The sequence below is a fragment of the Acomys minous genome (genome assembly GCF_964271855.1).
Source record: "Acomys minous genome assembly, chromosome: 3".
Classification (NCBI taxonomy): Eukaryota; Metazoa; Chordata; class Mammalia; order Rodentia; family Muridae; genus Acomys; species Acomys minous.
In genome coordinates, this window is record NC_140485.1 from 134,551,725 (window position 1) to 134,571,627 (window position 19,903).

The 19,903-nt window shown below is 46.8% G+C and overlaps 2 protein-coding genes across 2 annotated transcripts in view; both read left to right on the forward strand.

Annotated features, from left to right (window-relative positions):
• SCAF8 (SR-related CTD associated factor 8) overlaps positions 1-1,381 on the forward strand; it is a 189,112-nt gene extending 187,731 nt beyond the window's left edge. Inside the window, exon 23 of the transcript XR_014778138.1 lies at positions 1,137-1,381. The gene's annotated coding sequence lies outside the window, so the exon portion shown is untranslated. The remainder of the gene's footprint in view (positions 1-1,136) is intronic.
• Positions 1,382-3,507: 2,126 nt separating this feature from the next.
• The window catches only part of TIAM2 (TIAM Rac1 associated GEF 2), a 208,716-nt gene continuing 192,320 nt past the window's right edge, over positions 3,508-19,903 (forward strand). Inside the window, exon 1 of the mRNA XM_084774508.1 lies at positions 3,508-3,714. The gene's annotated coding sequence lies outside the window, so the exon portion shown is untranslated. The remainder of the gene's footprint in view (positions 3,715-19,903) is intronic.

Genomic DNA, 19,903 nt, shown 5'->3' on the forward strand with positions numbered 1-19,903 from the left:
ACTGCTCTGAGTTACTGGGGATAAGAGCGCACATTGGCTTCCACTCCTCCCCCCTAGGACCTGTGTAAGTTAAGCCTGTAAGAGATGTGGGGTGAGGTGGGGGTGAGAGCCTATCTCCTTTAACTTTTAGCAAAGGTCGCACTACGGTGTGGCTTGGGTACCTTGATGGCTGTGAATCTCGAAGGAGTGGTCAGGAGAGTGGGGTAGTCTTTTTAAAACCTTCATGCTGTCCTTCTGTCTGGATGTACAGTTATCCCCGAGAGCGGACGGTCTTGGTTTTGTTGTACGGGCGGGCTGATGAGCCGATGGTAGAGATGACTGCGCATCACTTGAACTTGCTGCTCCTCTCTCCTCTGTGGCCCCTTTCCCAGCACTCTTTGCCAACCTGCCTTCACCTTTTCCATTTCTCGTCACTCCACGGTGTCTATCTAGGGCCTAGGAGCCAGGGGATGGCTAGACACAAATTCTACACGCCTGTCATTCCCAAGTACCCAAGTTCATTTCTGTCCTGAGCACCAGAGTGGCTTAGTTTCCCGATAGTCTCCCAGGTAGACTCTGCCCTACAGCTGACAGCCGACTGAAGCCCTTTTGCAGGGCTGTCTTTTGGTTGATGGTTCAGTGTCCCGAGTTCTTCACATCACTGGATGCCCAGGCGCGGCTGGCTTTTGTATGCTTCTCTGTCTTTATCTCCTGTCACTCTGAACTGACCCTCCCTTCAGAGTGTCCTAGCTATTTCCCCGACACCGCAGACCCTCAGGGTCCTCTGTCTGGACAGATCCATTTCTCAGTCAGTCAGTCCTTCAGAACTCAGCTCAGATGTGACTGTCCCAAGAGGATAGCCTCTGGTCCCTCTTTAGCCTTAGAATTCTGAGGGCACTATGTCATCTGCTGCAGAGTCCTGGCATCTGCTAGCTCTATTTTTTTCTAGGTTTTTCCCCCCCTCATGACGAGAGTCTCGTTGTGGCTAACATTTCTTTGTATTAATTTAAATTTCACTATGGCTTTTCTTTCTTTATTGGGCCCTGGTTGCTATGCATAGGATTGGTAGGATAGTCAATCCTCACTCTTAGTGTGGCTAGATTTAGAATCTTCTAGAAGATCCACTTCTGGGTATGTCCGTGAATGTGTTTCCACAGAGGCAAACTGAGGCGGGAAGACCCACCTTGATCGTGGAGGCACCATCCCACTGATAAGGGGCCCAAGGCTGAACAAACTGGAAAAAGGAGAAAGCTGGAAGATGGCTATCATTTCTGGATCTCTCTGCTTTCTGGCTCACTGAGACGTGGCAAGACGACTTCCTGCTCATGCTGCTAAGCCATGAAGAGGTTCACCGTGCCCTCTCAGGCATGATGGGCTACCCCTTCAAACTATGACCCCAAGTAAATCCATCCTATCTTAAACTGCTTCTTGTCATTTATTTTGTCATGGCAACAAGAAAAGCACAACTGCCTGTTAGAAAGCACTGGGGGAGTGGAACTTTTGAGTTGTAGGTACTTTTCTAAGTTTGTACAACAAACAAATACATTATACATTACTTTCATAATCATATATATATATATATATACATATATAATATATATATATGTGTGTGTGTGTGTGTGTGTGTTACATATACATGGTGAGATAACAGAACTCATTATGATTGTAGACCTCAGGTTAACATGGCTACTTTCTTCTCTCCTTCATGTGGGGTCATCTGGCTCTCTCCTCAATTCCATTCACATTTAATTTTTTAAAATTTATTTTTATGTGTATGACTGTTTTGCCTTTACACATGCCTGGTGCCCTCTGATGTTGGGGGGGTAGGTGGTCTGGTGTATTTTGATGCTAATTAATAAAAGGCGTCGCACCTTGGCAGGGCAAAGGAGATAGGTGTGGCTAAGGTTCCAGGGCTTAGAGAGACGGAGAAATTCCTGGGAAAACGAGAAGAAAAAGACCCGAGGAGGGAGAAGAAGGCTATCGTGGATTAGATGGAAGAGAAGCACATGGCGGGTGTGGATGGAGATTTGGCCCAGATGAAGAACATTAGCAAGTATTTGGGATTATGCATGGGAGGTAGCTTGATAGAAATGACTAGAAACACATGGCATGGGCTTAGGGCAGGTATCCTATACCTGCCCCAGTATGGGAAGTAGTTGAGGGGATTAATGTCTGCCCTGTCCCAGGTTAACTAAGGCTATTTTAAAATATAGCAAGTGTCAAAGTATTGATTGATTGCTAGCCGGGCATACTGAAGTAATAATAATTATAGGCCTGATAATAAACAATTATTAGGCCCTTTTGATTAATTTAAAAATAGCACTCTGGGGTTCAGAGAAGGGAGTTGGGTCCCTAGACCTGGAGTTATAAATAGTTGTGACCTGTCATGTGGTTGCTGGGAATGGAAACCTGGCTCTCTGCAAGAACAGTGTTCTTTAACCACTGAGCCATCTCTACACACACACACACACACACACACACACACACACACACACACACACACACGCCTTCCCATTTAATTCCATATCCATTTGCTATGAAGATCCTCCACAACTGCTCTTGAATTGGTACCTCTATTATCTTGGGGGCGGGGCATAGGAACACACAGATGTAGACTGCTCTGCCCCCAGTCTAACAGTATCAGAGCTGCTATGACCCCCGAGATCAGGCCTTGTTGACTCTTGACGTTCCTTCACAGATACAGTGGGTGGTCTTTGGACCATCACTCGAAAGTCCAGCTGCTCCCACCAGCACCATCCAGCCGCCGGTAATGGTGAATGGTCTCTGTCTTCAGAGAGGCCAGATTATATAGACGATGGAAGGTTAGCAGAGAGGGATTCTTTATATGCAGCTATGAGTAGTCCACATTAGGGTGTGGCTGCTTTGGGGGGCACCCACACTCACCCTCCTGCTCTATAAATAAGCCCAATAAACTCCTTGGTTGCCCAAGTTGGACTTTGAATCCTGCTTTGGTTTGTCTATGGTGACACAAGGAGTAAGTAGATTTTTCCCCAGGGAAATAGTCTCCCCGCCCCGCCCCGCCCCGCCGGCCACATCGGCGCCTCTTCCCTCTTCCCTCACAGGAGAGGAAGGTGGTCCCAGAATGCCAGGCACATTACCCTCACGTGGGCTCACTGGCACATTCAGGTTTGCCTAATTAGCCCTGCAGGACTCTGGGTGGCCCAACTCAACACTGCCCTACGCCTTTCAGCTATCACACCCAGCAGCTCTCGGAGGGAAAGAAGATGGGTGGCCTCGGTTTACGCGGAGTCCTGTGCTCTCGGGGGAAGGGGCAGGATCGCGCCCGCTTCGCATATTGCGGTCTGGGCCATAGCGACTGGCTGGCTCACGGACTCCGAGAGTTGTTTTGGTTACTGGAGAAGTAATGTGTCCATGGAGTCAGTCCAGCAGGCTTAAGGGTCCGGGCCTGGGGGCGTGTCGTGGATGGGGAGGCTGGAGGCGTGTCTCTGCGGGGCGTGTCGTGTCATGGGCGTGTCAGGGGCGGGGCGGGGCGGGGCAGGGCGGCCCGAGCAACGCGTAGAAAGGTGTGGCCGCGGCTCTGGCCTCCTTGGAGCTGTGCGGAGCTGGGGCAGCCTTGACCTTCCGCAGCTCAGCGAGCTGAGAACAAAGTGACGGGAGGAAACTTCCCGGAGTGTGCCCTGTCTCCCCACGGGGCCTTGCTCAGGGGCGCAGAGCGAGGCTCGACAGTTCCTCTGTGCTGGGACTCGGACCGAGGTAAGGGCGCCTTAGGCGGGGACGCTGGCGAGAGCGCCACTCTGCGGCCGGGGCGTCTCGCGTGGGACACCCGGTACCCTGCAGCGGGGCGCCGTGCAACACACCTACGGCTTCCATCAGTGGGGCAGCCTCGTCTCTCTTCGTGGCCAGCTGTGGAGGCGATCAGGGGCGCGGCGGGGACACTTTGCTCCTGGAGGGTGGCAGCCCACAGCGCCTTTGCGTTCTCTCTTGTCCAGCCTGGCTCTGGGCGCGATTCCTTTCCAGAAGACTACGAAGTGAGATCCTTGCCCCGCCCCACGCGTGGCGCGGATACAATTAGGGTTCAACTGTGCCATCCAGGTTTGGAGGTGGCGGCGCCGTCCATCCCTATCTGTGCCCAACTCCTTGCGCCCAGGGGAGTAGGTGAGCATCCCGGGCTTGGCCATCCAGGAGGGGGACCGAGGATGGGCTGCCCTGCGACCACCCAGACCCGTGCGGCTCCCCACAGACCGCGGAGCCAAGTTTCTGTGAAAGCCGACAACATTGTGTCCCTGATGGATCGTATTTACCACAAACAGTTCAGGAAGAAAAGGGCCCATTCTTCCAGCAGCAAAATGTAGCGAATAGGATTGCGCGAGGGGTTTTTATCTCCCGAGACCGGAAACTTAATATGGACGCGCTGCTTCCACGGCTCTCTTACTTAAAAAAAAGAAAGAAAGAAAGAAAGGAAAACAGGGTAACTTTATATTATGGGTGGGGGAAGCTCCTTGATAGCGAAGATAATTCCATTCAGGAGAGGTTTTCCTGCTGTTCTCCGCAGCTGCTGGAGCAGAGGCCGCTAGGTGACAATTCCCAGGCAGCCTCGGTGTGCTACAAGTGTACGCTCCGGGTGCCAAGGTCCGAGGTTCTCTTCTGGGGCAATTCACTCCTTCTAGCTTCTATTTCTCAAATGCTGCTGTGGTCCTCATTTAAAAGATAACACCTGACGTCTCCAAATCAAGGTTGAAAACAGACTGTTTCTAAGAGTTGTTTTGGAATGTCTTAACGTTTCTTACAGGTGCAGATCACGCGTTGGGTGTAAAGAGTGCCACCTGCTCCTCTTACGTTTGCGTAGCCAATACAAGTCAAGCGCACGTGTGCCCTTTCAATTACTTCCTAATAGTCTTTACATTTTTTTTTAATGCTTGAAGTTGTAGTTTTAGCTGGGCGTGGTGGTGCAGCACAGGTTTAATCCCAGCAGATCTCTGAGTTCAAGGCCGTCCATGGCTTCATACTGAGATCTTGTCTCAAAACCAACAACAATAACAACAAAAAGTGTGTGTGTGTGTGTGTGTGTGTGTGTGTGTGTGTGTGTGTGTGCACGCGCACGCGCGCGCGCGCAGTGTGTGGTGGAGAGATGGCCCAATGGTTAAGAATATATCTTGTTCTTTCAGAGAGGACCCAAGTTCGATTCCCAGAACGTAATCAGGCAGTTCACAAATGTTTGTAACTCTAGCTCTTCCTGATCTCCTCCAACACACACACACACACACACACACACACACACACACACACACACACAGCTTAAAAAGTAAATGTCTTTTAAAAAAACATCTAATACTAAGATAAACTTTAAAACCACATTTTTATATCATTGAATTCCCCTCTGCTCAGTTGAAAGGAAAGTAAAACCTGCTTTAGGGTGGCAAAGGTCTTTTCTGATGGGTGTAAAACAAAACAAAAAAACCAAAAAACAAAACAAAACAAAAACCAAAAAAACAATGGTGGGGTATATCTAAAGAAGAGTTTGTCATTTATAGTAGCCAAGCAAACTCCCACAGGGTCCAGGCTTCCATGTCTAACAGCCCATAGAAGATACAGGAGGTGGAGCATGGCAGGGCAGTCCTGTAGTAGATCTGTAGTAGTTGCAGTACTTAGGAAGCTGAGGCAGGAGGATGCTGCCTGGGCTGCATAGCAAAGCCAAGCCTCAAAACACCATTAGGGGAGCTGGAGAGGTGGCTCAGAGGTTAAGAGCACTGTCTGCTGTTCTGGAGGTCCTGAGTTCAATTCCCAGCAACCACACGGTGGCTCACAACCATCTGTAATGTGATCTGGTGTCCTCTTCTGGTGTGCATAAAGGCAGTGCACTCATAGACATAAAATAAATAAATCTTAAAACAAAACAAAACCTCAAAACCGCTATTAGGAACGACATGGTGGCCTTTAATTCTAGCTCCAGGCACTTGGGTGGCAGTGGAGGCAGGTAAGATCCTGTGAGTTCAAGATTATCCAGCGCTACGGAGCGAGAGCCTGTCTCAAAGCAAAAAGAGGCAGCAACAAGCCCAAACCACAAAGCAACGCCCCAGACCATGCCAGATGCTTGGTGATGAGGCCCTGCCAGCCTGTGCTTCCTTCTCCCCCTCCCTCGATCTTAGGAGTGCAGGGGTACTGTCTGCTCCAGACACGTCACATGCAGCTTGACATCTCCAGGGCCTGACATTCTGTTTACACCGTTCTCACTCCCTCCTCCGTCTGTTGATTACTCACACATCCAGTCATGTGTCAGTCAAATATCTTCTCCCGGATGCTTGATTCCTCATGATTCCTGGCAGAGCTGAAGTGTGCCTCCTCTTGGTGTCAGTGCCTGTACCAGGACACAGTGTAAATTTGCATATTTTGCCATGTCAGCCTCACACAATCCTTTGTGTTTTGTTCAGTGTACAAGTTTGACCTGACCAACAGGCAAGCAGAGTCTAAAGTCAATTCACACTCAATTTGCCACGTCCCTGGTGCACTTTCACACCGGGGGAAGACTCCTCTTGTGAACCACTCAAAGGTACGAGTAGTTCACAAGAGGGTCACTGAGCAAGCCCCGCCCCACTTCTGTATCCACCACAGGTCATCGGAGACCATGAAAGGTCTCTGGATAAGTGAGCAAAGAAAGGCATAAATCTAATAAGCTCCACAAAGAAGCTTTTGGGGACAGATTTTCTTTTTGTCTCTAAGTATACAGAAGTGTGCGTTCAGCTTTTATGTCTGTTTGTCCAAGCGGCGCTAAGAGATATGTCCCTGATGTCAGGGATGGGTCCATGGGTAGGTAGCAGCCTTGGATCATGTGACTGTACTCAGCCAACCACTTTTCAGGCACCAAAGTTTTCATGTCTAATCATGATCTGAGGAGAGATTTTGGTGAAAGACTTGGAAGTTAGGCTGTGACGGATTTAGCGTCTGTAAATATGTGCCAATAAGTAATACTAAGGCATATTCTGTATGGAAGAATTTAAGTCACCTCACCGTGGTGCTCCACAGAAGTAAAGAGAGTTATCCTGCCTGGCCCTTTAGCATCATAATCTGCATATATAAATTCAGCTTTGATATGTGGGCAATTTGCTGTAGGATTCTCATGAACGTTTCAGATTTATAGTTAAAACATCAATTTGTGCCAGGCATGGTGATATATGCCTTTAACTTCAGCACTTGGGAGGCAGAGGCAGGTAGATCTCTGTGAGTTCAAGGCCAGCCTGGTGTACAGAGCTAGTCCAGGACAGCCAGGGTTACACAGAAAAACCCTGTCTGAAAAACAAAAACAAAAAAACAAAAAGAGATGCTGGGTGTGGTGGCGCACGCCTTTAATCCCAGCACTTGGGTGGCAGATGCAGGTGAATCAATAGTGAGTTCGAGGCCAGCCTGGTCTACAACAAAAAGCAAGCAAACAAACAACAAAAAACAAAGAAAAATAAAGACAGGGATTGTCTTAACAATGTGTGAAGTGAGCTGGGCGTGGTGGTGCACACCTTTAATCCCAGCACTCGGGAGGCAGAGGCAGAGACAGGCCAATCGCTGTGAGTTCAAGGCCAGCCTGGTCTACAAAGCCAGTCAAGGACAGCCAAGACTACACAAAAAATCCTGTCTCGAAAAACCAACAAAACCAAAAACCAAATGTGTGAAGCTGTGGTTTGCAGTATATATGTGGTAGACGTCACTGTGGCTGCCTGGCTAAATGGAATCCTGTATCTTGTGAGATTCTTCACATTGAAAAAAAAATTAAAGATAATATGTACCATTCTTTCATTTCTTGGATAAAGACACTGAGTGGCAGGAACTTGTCCATGTTAAGTTCCTGGAGTGGGCACAGCCCTGGTGAGCTTTCAGCTTTCCTGGTTTCTGGTCTGTTGCTCTGTCTATTCAAGTCCCTGTAAGAAGAGCAGATACACTCCATTTTCTGTCATTGACTTATCAAGGACATTTTGAAAGAATAGACTACTCTTCAGATGGCAGGACAAGGACCATGGCCAGCACCAGATGTCAGCTGCTGATAGCTGTCTTTTGAATGGAGGAGCGCATGTATGAATGGGGTGACAACTTGCTCCTTTAAAGCAGGTGCAGGATATGAAGCAAGCTACAGTCCTCTGCAGTGGATGGAATTTGGCCTTTGTGCACATATTCCTGAAGTGTAATAAAAGGCACAGGATACACAGGGATGCGATGGATATCAGTCTCCTGCGTTAGAAAACGCTGGCCTGGCCATAGGAAGACTTCTTTTTATTCCATTCCATATTATTTTCCGGAAGGGAGTCACACGTCATGACAGAGAGGCATGCGGGAGGTAGCCGGGTCCTGTGGGCTCCTGTCTCAGAGCCTTAGCCCTTCCTTTAGTGTCGTCTCAGAAATTTCAGTTGCTAGAAGCTTCACAGGAGCTCGTGCGCATGTGTGTGTGTGTGTGTGTGTGTGTGTGTGTGTGTGTATGTGTGTGTGTAAGAACTTTACAAACATTGGGACAAAAATCAGAGAAGCTGCAGCAATAACTATGAGACACTATTGTAAGGCGTTCTGAGTATTTCTTATCACATTTGTCCCTCTGAATAAAGAAAAGGAGGCTTTGCGGTCTGGGGAGAAACACAGTACACACAGTTCTCCTTTGGCACTGAACAGGGATTGAATGCACTGAATGCTGTGTACGAGAGAACTTCCGGTTTCAATAGCGATCAACAGGAAGCAATGCCAAAGCCAGTGATGACACCTGGGGAAGACTGAGAGGTCAGATTTGTACACTGACTAGTCCTTTTGGAAACTGCAGTGTGTTTGGAGAGGCAAGACTGCCAGGTCATTTCCATCAGGGCGACCAAGGAGGTAGCAAGAGGGGTCTGAGGACAGACAAGGCCAGAACTGTAGAGGTGAAATGGACTTAGAGAGAGAGGGCAGGGAGAATGAAATCTGGCAGGGGGAAAAAAAAAAGACATCTGGGTTGTTCATCTCCGCTAGTCACACAGAATGGCACGGATCAGAGGACTAGCTCCCAGGTTCACACCCTTATGAAATTATCTATCAAGTGTGTCCATTGTAGTAAGCAAATCAGTAAAAAGCCGCCTAAAATCTGAAAGTTGGACTTTGCATTATCACAGAAGGATGACTAGAAAGTGCCCGGCCACAGATGAGGCCAGGGACAGCAGATTCCACATACCTTGAGTCTCATGGGCCCGGGCACTGGCCAGCTCCCTCTCTTTGCTCCCCATCTTACTAGGAATTGGCTTGCTTGCTGTCTATGAGGTCTGTAGATGAGGTGGTAGAATCTGGTCTGCAGTGTCGTGTTCTCCTGGTGTTGGGTTACTGGTTTCTTTTCAGTCAGGGCTTGGATTTCTGAATGGGTCATTTGGACAGAGTAGTTGAAGAGTTACCGTTACTAATCACGTGGAAGGAGATTTCTGAAGGTTCTTTCATCAGCAGTTTGTGAAAAGGGCTAAGAAATCCACTCATCATTCCTTAAAGTGGTGAAAGTTAAGGATTCCAGATAACTTTAAAGCAGAATGAGGGCCAGAGAGATGGCTCAGTGGTTAAGAGCGTTGCCTCCTCTTCCAGAGGTCCTGAGTTCAATTCCCAGCAACCACGTGGTGGCTCACAACCATATATAATGAGATCTGATGCTCTCTTCTGCAGATAAGGCATTCATAAACAATCAATAAATAAATCTTTTAAAAAAAAAGCAGAGGGATGAGTTGATACCCTATGAGCATATACAGGGGGAGGAGGTCTCCCTCAGTCACAGTCATAGGGGAGGGGAGTAAGGAGAAAATGGGAGGGAGGGAGAAATGGGAGGATACAAGGGATGGGATAACAATTGAGATGTAATATGAATAAATTAATAAAATATATTTAAAATGTATTAATTTTTATTTTATTACATTGGTGTTTTGCCTGCATATGTGAGGGAGTCAGAAACTGTGGAGCAGGAGTTACAGACAGTTGTGAGCTGCCATGTGGGTTCTAGGAATTGAACATGGGTCCTCTGGAAGAGCAGCCAGTGCTCTTAACCGCCGAGCCATCTCTCCAGCCCCTCGTGTCACTTTTTAAAGTTCAGACTTTTGCTCCTGTTTAGCATTTCATGCTGTGGGATTTCCTCGAAGTGGAGGATGACAGTGGTGGCTTCCTCCCAGAACACTGTTTTGAGAACTGAGAAGTGGATGCTGATTGACATTAGCTGCTTAGACTTGAGCCTGCTGTAATGGGAGTCCAGGGGCCTGGAGATGCGACTCCACTGGAGAGTGCTTGCCTAGCCTGCGCAAAGCCCTGGGTTTGATCACAAGGCCAGGTCTGATGATACACACCTGTGATCTCTGAAGTCAAGAGGCGGAGACAGGAGGATGGAGACTTGAAGGTCTTCCTTGTCTCACATAAAAACAAAGCAAATGCAAACATGCAAGAAACAAGGCAATAGTATAATTTCTTCCTTTCTTTCCCTTTACTGTCAACGCTTCTCTTTCATTGGCTTGTGGTCTTTCTCGCCCTTTCTGGTTCTCTCTAGAAGGCCATGGAGTTTAAGGAGAGGCCTCCCTGTGAGCATCTTGGGCACTTTGCCTTTGTGTGGTTTGGGTCCGTCGCTGTGGTGCCCTGTGCTGTTTCGTTGTAGGTAACTTCTCATCACATAGGGACTATTTCACTTATTTTACTGGTATGTCCTTTCCAGTTGGTCCAGTACTTTTGAAAACGCTGGCAAAACAGTGGTGTAAGTTTGTGTGGTGTTGGTTGAAATTCTTCTTGAGGGTATCTTGACATGATACTGTCTCAACAGAGGTCCATAGAGCCTTTGTCAGATATGAACTCTAAGAAATTTTACATGTACCTGTATGTATGTGTTGTTTACATGTTTGGTAAGGTGTACATATATACACATGCATATGGATGGCAGAGGCTGATGTTGGATGTCTCCCTTAATTGCTCTCTACTTCTTAAAAAATATAATTGCGTGTGTGTGTGTGTGTGTGTGTGTGTATGTGTGTGTGTATGTTCATTGGTGTTTTGCCTGTATATATACCTGGTGTGGGTTCTTGGAGTTACAGACAGTTGTGAACTGCCATGTGGATGCAGGGAATTGAACCCAGGTCCTCTGGAAGAGCCCTCAAGGCTCTTAACCTCTGAGCCATCTTGCCACCTCTGCTATTTTTTATTTATTTGTTTATTTTTAATGCATGGCCTCTCATTGAACCTGCAACTTGCCAATTCAACTAGACTGGTCACTATACCCCACAGGTCCTCTTATCTCTGCCTCCCTAGCGCTAACATTATAGAGTCACCTGGAGGTGTGGCTATGTGTAGCCCCCTCTTTTTTCTTCAACGTGTGTCCAGGAAATTGAACTCAGATCTTTGTGCTTGTGTGGCAAGCCCTTCACCCATTGAGCCATTTCCTGAACTGTTTCCCAAATCTTTGACTCTTTAAATGGGCCTTTCCAGTAGTAAAATATTGACACTAAAATGAAGAGTAACTCATTTTTTTGAACTGTTGAGCAGTACCAGGGTTCTTATATTGGGCATCAATCATCTAGATTGTAGACTAGAATAGAATTTTTGTTGTTGTTGTTTTGTTTTGTTTTGCTCATTTGGCAACTCATTTTAACATTTAAGGGCCTTTTCTTCCAGAGGGAGAGAACAGCACAGCTCTTGAGAGACTCTAGTATTTTCTGACTCTGGAGTATTAAGATTCTTGTCATTGATTTTTCTCTTCCAGCTAATTCCTATGTTGGTTCACTGGCAGAGCTAGTCACATGGGTCTCCTCACATCCCTGGTCACTGAAACTTTAAAATCATAGGCTTTGAAAAGAGGGTGTGCAAGCTGGGTGTGCTGGTGGTGCGTGTCTTTAATCCCAGGGCTCTGGAGGCAGAGCCAGGAGGAGTTCAAGGCCGGTCTAGTCTACAAAGGGAGTTCCAGGACAGCCAGGGCAACACAGAGAAACCACGTCTCGAAAATCCAAATCCAAATCCAAACCCAAACCAACCAAACAACGAAACAAGAAAAGAGGTACGTTAAAAGCACTTGCTGCTCTTGTAGAGGACCTTTCTGTGGTTCCCAGCATCCATGCCCCGGGGCTCACAACTGCAGCTGCAGGGGATCCAACTCTTCTTCAGAGCTCCGTGGTCATTGTACACAAACACACACACAGACGCATAATCAAAAATGAAAAAAAAAAAAAAAAGAAAGACAGAAAAGAGGGTTTGTACATGCAGATGAAAACCGAGGAGGAAGGCTTCTGAAAAAGGTCAGGATGTGAGCACGATGGCAGGATTACACCGGATTAGTAGATTGCTTTGGTCGATGGCCACTTCTGTAATATGAATATCCCCTCCCCCCTCCCAGCTGAGGGCAATTGCTAGCTTCTAGCAGAGAGACAATCAGGTTTCTTTTTTTTCTTTTTCTTTTTCTTTTCTTTCTTTCTTTCTTTCTTTCTTTCTTTCTTTTTTCTTTGTTTTTTTTTTGTTTGTTTTTTTGTTTTTTTTTTGTTTTGCGAGACAGTGTTTCTCTGCATAGCCTTGGCTGTTTGGACTCTTTGTAGGCCAGGTTGGCCTTGAACTCACAGCGATCCTCCAACCTTTGCCTCTGGAGTTCTGGGATTAAAGGCATGTGCCACCACGCCTGGCTAACTCAGATCTCTTTAAGGGTGTGACCCCGGTAGGTCCATCCCACTGCAGTGGATGGCCACATACCCAAGACTGTTTGGGCAACACAAATTAAACTTGATGTTTGCTTTAAAGGGCACAGAGTTGGATGGGCAGTAAAATGGGGGCAGATCTTGAGAGAGTTGGGAAAGAGAGGGTAAATATTATAAAAATATGTCATGTGAAACTTCCAAAGAACTAATAAAAAGTTTTTAAAAGAAAAAGAAAAAAGATGTCAATATGAATAGACGTGGTGTTGGAACCTTCTGGAGTGGGTACCCACTGTGTGAGTTCACTGAGGCCCAATGAATGTTGCTGAACCAGCAACCAAAGTTTTTTTTTTTTTCCTTCAATCCATCTCTTCTCAGTTTCTACTCTGGAAAATCTTAATAATTTTGCTAAGCTATATTTATACATTCGCTTTTCCTTGACCAATGTCCCAGTTTGGTTTTCCACTGCTGCGATAAAACACCTCCACCAAAACCTACTTTGGGAGGAAACGGTCTGTTTGGCTTACATTTCCCTGTCACACACAATCCATCTTTAAGGGAAGTCAGGGCAGGTAGTCAAGCAGGAGCTTGGAGGCAGGAACTGGAGCAGAGGCCACGGATGGGTGCTGCTTACTGGCTTGCTCTCCATGGTTTGCTCAGCCTGTTTGTTTGTTTTAATATATATACAAGCCAGGGCCCCCTGCTTGGGAGTGGACCTGCCCACACTGGGCAGGGTCCTCTCACAGAAGACATCAATCAATGATACACTGCACAGACATGCATACAGGGAAGTCTGATGGAGGCGTTTTTCTCAGCTGAGGTTCCCCCTTCCCAAGTGACGCTAGCTTGTGCCAAGTTGGCAAAAAAAACTGACCAGCAACTACACGTCTGTTGACATTCTTGGTGGGACATGCATCTTGTTGGGAATATCATGTGAGCAGATAGCTACGTGTTATACAGGATTTACTTTTTAAAAAGAAGACTGTTATTGATGGTAGTATTATTAATATACTTACCTCCCTCTGGGCAGGCCCTACTTCTCTAGTCCAGAATTTAGCAATAATTCAGGTACTAAAGACTACTAGAAAAGGAATGATTAACCTTTCTGAGATGAGTTTCCTAGTTGGTCATCCAATAGCGTGGTCTATCTTGAAACACACAGACAACAAAAATGGACTCAGCAGGTTGTATTTGTATATTTACACATACATAAATATGTAACAATAAAGAAAAAAGGCTAGCAGCTTGAGAACTGGGAGGACATAGGACATAGGAGGGTTTGAGGGAGGCCACTAGGAAGAGGCAGGAGGGAAGAAAGGAAAGGGGGAAAGTAATGTAAATATATATATTTGTTTTTCTTTCCGAAGCAGGGTCTCTCTGTGTAGCCTTGACTGTCCTGGACTCGCTTGGTAGACCAGGCTGGCCTCGAACTTACAGCGATCTGCCTGTCTCTGCCTCCCAAGTGCTGGGATTAAAGACGTGTGCCACTACCACCCGTCATGTAATTATATTTTAATAAAAATGTATAATATATAAAGTGTAAAAAAAATAGTGGCTATAGAAAGGTAGCATTGATTTCCTCAGCCTGTAATTCATCTGGAATGGTCATCGGACCATTGATGACCTTTAGGTTTCTTTTGAAATGGACTCATCTGTCTGCAGTGGTCTGCTGTCTGTGCAGGGTGGTTCGTATGTTTTCCTCCTTCTCCTTGGGTTTCGTTCCTTAGGAACTACACGGAAGTGATCAGTCCTGTGGTTTGTTGTTTTAAGTGTTTTGGAGTGCATGAATTCTATCAGTGCCTTTACTGTCATCCATTCTGATAGGAAACAAAGGCTGAAATGAACAGTTTGAAAGCTATGTAGGCCTGTCTTGAAAAACCAAACCAAACCAAATATAGGGTGGCACAGGCCTTTAATTCCAGCACTTGGGAGGCAGAGGCAGGCTGGTCTACAAAGTGAGTCAAGGACAGTAAAGGCTACCCAGAGAAACCCTGTCTCGGGGGGAAAAAAAGCTATGTAGATGCGTAGGTGCATACACGTGCATGCATGCATGCATGCGTGGGTGCATACACGTGCATGCATGCATGTGTGAGTGCCTGTTTGAGTCATCCTTGTCCTTTGTGATCAGAAGTAATAAGGTGGAGCAGCCTACCGTGGAGAAACCTGGATCTTTGGTTTCCATCTCAGATCATGTGCCCATGTGTGGACTTGCATATATGTTTGTGGGTATGCATGTGTGCATGTGTGTGGTGACTGGAGCTCAACCTCAAATGTCATCCTCAGACTCACTCTGCCTTGTTTTTTGGAGATAAGATGTCTTTATCGCCTTACTGATTTTATTGGTGACCAGGATGTGCCAGCACACCTGTTGTTTCTGTTTTGTGTTCGTTTGTTTTAACGTGGATTCTGGACGTGGAGCTCGGGGGCATCTGTTTGTGTAGCAGGCACTTTACTGACAGAGCCTTTTTTTCCTGCCCTTGGTTTTCATTTCTTAATTTGTGGCTTTGGTGGGGCAGGAAGTTGCAGTGACTTAAATGATTTTTTAGGGAGAATTGAAACAGAAAAAAATCAGTGTTTCTGTGCATCCATGGAGTGTAAGAAAGCAAAAAGAAAACATCTCTCTACATGGGAGAGCCGTGAGTATGAAGTGTGGTGTAGTCTGTCCACTGCTGTTTGGGCGTCTAGGGAGCAGACAGCCATTACCCAGCCTGAGTAAGTGAAGTCAGGTGTGCGTTTATGTGTGTGTCTTATAAACCAGTTACAAGTAATGAGATGTGAAGAATAAATTATTCTCTGTGATCGTGGGGTGTGGATGCTATACATGCCAAGGCCACAGGAAAGAAAGACATTGAGGATTTCTTCTAGACCTAGAAGCTTCCAGAAAGGAATTGACAGCTAGGATGCAGAACAATGTAGCAACGTAGTAACCTTGTAGGGCGAGGGAGAGGCAAAGTCTCTTTACAGCCCTACCTGTCCCTGAACTTGTCGGGATCTTCCTGCCTCTGCCTCCCAAGTGCTGGCCTTAAAGGCGTGCTCCACCATACCTGGCACGCCGCTAGCCTTCGTAAATCAGATGAGTCTTGTTGGGGTTTTCAAACCGGAGATCTGATGGGTTTCCTCTGAGAGCCTGCTCAGGTGTGAATTCCTCCAGCTCTTTTTCAGCGTGTATGTAATTCAGGAGGTCCAGGGTGAAGTCCTAGAGTCTGCGGGCTGCAGTGACTATGCCTGTAATTCCAGGATTTTGGGGAGACAGGAGAGGTAGTGGAAAGCTTGAGGCCAGATTATAGTGAGTTACATATAGGTCAGCTAGGGCTACAGAGGGAGACTGTCTCAACAGCAACAACAATGAAGGAAGGAAGGAAGGAAGAAAAAATGGATCTGAGCTGTGTCTTCTGGATGCCCCTTGAGAGGGAGAGTGGAGGTGCAAAGCCCACATCCATCTCTTTCCTGATATCTGTGTGGAATAGCTTGTACAGGATTATGAAGACCCAACCATGTAAATTAATTTTTCGGAACTGGGTGGTAGAATTTTAGGCTACCACACCAGTTCCGCAGTAGGTGGGGCAGGCAAAGACCAGCCTACAGTGCTAATGCCATGGCTGATCTAGAGTTTAAAAGAAAAAAATTTCCCCCAAACTATTTTTTTTTTTGAGAGCAGGGTCTCTCTGTGTAGCCTTGGCTGTCCTGGACTCCCTTTGTAGACAAGGCTGGCCTCGAACTCACAGAGATCTGCTTGCCTCTGCCTCCCAAGTGCTGGGATTAAAGGCTTGCGCCAGCCCCCCCAGCCCCCAAGCTATTTTTATTGAAATATGTCTGATCTCTAAAGAAGAGAATCTATGTGTTAATACAACGTGTTGACAGTGAGAGACATTTAGAAACAATGTTGGCCTCTTTGGGAACCAGGCAAGTGAAGCCTGTTTTCTTTTCTTTTTTTAAAATCTCTTCCCTGAAGACCCGTTTTGTAAAGGACTCCAGTGTGAGGGAGTTTGCTCAGTCTCCAGCTTCCCATGCAATTGGAGTTTTAAATTTACCTATATTAGCCCGGCGTGGTGGCACACGCCTTTAGTCCCAGCACTTGGGGGACAGAGGCAGTCAGATGGCTCGAGGCCAGCCTGGTCTACAAAGGGAGTCAGGACAGCCAAGGCTACACAGAGAGACCCTGTCTCGGATTTTTTTAAAAGAGATGTCACTATGCACTGTTTGGTTATTGGCAGTCTAGTAAGTGTACGGCGACACTGGGCCTGGAAACAGATTTGACATTGCTGGAGTCTTGATAGGTATGGAGGAGAGATGTCATCGCATTGTGGTAGTTTTTTGAAAAGCTGTCTGAAGTTTGGTGGCCTGGTAAATCAGATGAGTTAGAAAACTCACTAAAACTTGGAGTATACTCAGTTGAAACAACACAAGGAGTTTTCAGTAAATCAATCAACGAGTGGGTGCACACAAATGCTACTGTCAGCATTAGCTAATGCCTTGTGTAACTTCCCGTTGTCTAAAGGAAGCCCTCCACACATTTATAGAGCACACGGAACATTTTGGAGTAACTGTAAAATGCAATTTATAGGCTGCGGCTACCTGTGAACAGCAGATGTTAACGCAGAGTGTCTTTACTATAAACAGCAGTGATACTCGGAATGTGTCTTGTTCCCAGATGCACACAGGAAAGGCTGTGGTCCCAAATCATGACGATGCTGTACAGTTTCAATGGATCCCATGTGTTCCACGGAGTTTGGACGAACAGATACTGTAGCAATCGTCTAATTCAACCCACCTTTCAGAAGGGAAGCTTGCTGTTTCTGGCTAGTTAAATGACTTGCCTCAAGGTCAGGGAGGTGGCTCAGCCAGTAAAGTGCTTGCCGTGCAAGTGACTGGACCCGAGTTTGAATCCCCAGTGTCTGTGTAAGAAGATGAGCCTGGTGGCCTGTGTTTCTAATCCCAGTGCTGGGGTGCATGGAGACAGTGGGATCCCTGGGGCTCACTGTCCAGCCTGCTTTGCCAAATCAGTAAACTTCAGGTTTAGTATGACACCCTGTCTCAAAAAACAAGGAATTCACTTGATTTCAGCTTCCGGCCTCTATGTGATTGTAAGTACACATGAACATGTGCACATATACACTGCACATGAGCACACACATATCCACATATATGCACACACACACACACACACACACACACACACACACACACACACACACACTGTACATCCCATTTGTAGATAAGCAGTCAACAGTCATGTAGTCCCATCTCTCTGACCACTTATGAGTCACTACAGGTACTGCAAAGCACAGAGTCCTATTACTCTCTACTGGCATGAGTCCCTCGCTGAACCTGGAGCGAGGCCAGTGGCCAGCAAATTCTCTGGTCTCCACCCCCACAGCACTGGGCTTTATAGACACATGGGCAGCCATGATGTGGGTCTGGGATATGGACTGTGATTTTTGTGCAGCCAGCGCTCTTACCCACGGAGCCATCTCCTCAGTCTCTTATTTATTTTGTTATTGTGTTCTCTCTCTCTCTCTCTCTCTCTCTCTCTCTCTCTCTCTCTCTCTCTCTCTTCCTCCCTCCCTCCCTCCCTCCCTCTTTCTTCTTCCCTTTCTTTTTCCTTCTCTGTCTCCCTCTCTCCTTCTCTCTCTTTCTCTCTCCCTTCTCTCCCCCGTGTGTGTGTGTGTGTGTGTGTGTGTGTGTGTGTGTGTGTGTATGAGAGAGAGAGAGAGAGAGAGAGAGAGAGAGAGAGAGAGAGAGAGAGAGAAATATGACATCAGATATCTTTCCATGTCTTCTCTCTTTTCCACTGTGACTTTGGGATTGAGTTCATATTGTCAGGCTCACACCCATCAACCACCACTTTGGCCCTATACTATCATTTTAATAAGAGAATTATTATTATATGTGTATGAGTGTTTTGGCTGAACATATGTAAGTGTGCCACATGCGTGTCTTTTTTTCTACAGAGTTCAGAAGAAAACACCAGATCTCCTGGAACTGGAGTTGCAGATGTTTGTGAGCTGCCATGTAGGTGTTGGGAACTGAACCCAGGTCCTCTGCAAGAGCAGCAAGTGCTACTCATTGCTGAGGCCTCTTTCCAGCCCCTTAAAGTTTTGTTGTTGTTGTTGCTGTTTTGTTTTGTTTATGTGTGAGACATTGATGGCAAATTAGTTCAGCAGGCAATAAATTGTGTGTATGTGTGTGTGTGTGTCTCTTGAGACACAGTCCTGTTTTGTAGCCCAGGCTGGCCTCAAGGGAAAAAAAAAAAGTCTGAGCTGGAGAGATGGCTTAGAGGTTAAGAGCAGTGGCTGCTCATTCAAAGGTCCTGAGTTCAATTTCCAGCACCCACAGTGGCTCACATGGTGTTGAGATCTGGTGCCCTCTTCTGGAGTGTAAGCACACATGCAGGCAGAACATTGTATACATAATAAATAAATAAATAAATCTTTAAAAAAAACCCAACAACTCTGTATTTCTTGCCACTGTACTTCTTACATGGGTACTAAGGACTGGCCCCAAATCCTTTTGCTTGCACAAGAAAACACTTTGCCCATTGGGTCCCTCCCCAACCCTCCTCTCCAGGTACCCTAAGTAATTACTGGGAGGGCTGAGGGTCTGGCTGGTTTTTGGTGCTGCCCAGCAGATGGGAGGATGAGCTCTTGGAGGCAAAGGCCTCGTCTGAGGTCACTGGATGATAATGAGCAACGTAGCTCTCGGAAGTTTGCGTGCCCCACCCCGCATCCCTCTTCGTAGTGGTCATATGCAATGACTGCAGATGCAGCTATGGTAAGAATGTGTGGTTGGTAGGACTTGGAGCCACGTACTCAGAGATCTCCATGACAACCTTAACATTTTTACAATTGTGTTGGAACAGCAAATCCATGAAAATATTACAGCTGCCCTGTGACTCACAGGTGACCAACTCCATACTGGGTAACGGCTTGCCTTGAGATGAGGCACACAAGTCCTCAACTGGGACATGTGTCCTTTCATTGTAAATCAGCAGCTGGTTTCTTTTCAGTTCTCCGTGCCTCCCCTCCCCCACCCCCTTAGTTCTCCCTCCTGCCCCTCCCTCTTCCTGCCTCTGTGTCCACTTTCTTCTCCCTAGTCACTTCTTTCAGCTCTTGCCATGTGGTCCAGGCTTGCTCTGGTCTCACCATCCTCCCAAGTGCTTCCATTGCAGGCACATATCCTTTTCTCAAGCCTTGGGAAGAGGTACACTCACTGATAACAAAGTTAGAAACTGTCTCTGCAGGCCTTGTTAGTCATGGGCGACCCTTCTGGCACATGAAATGATATCAAATGGTCCTGTTTTTAAGGTGAGCCTGTCA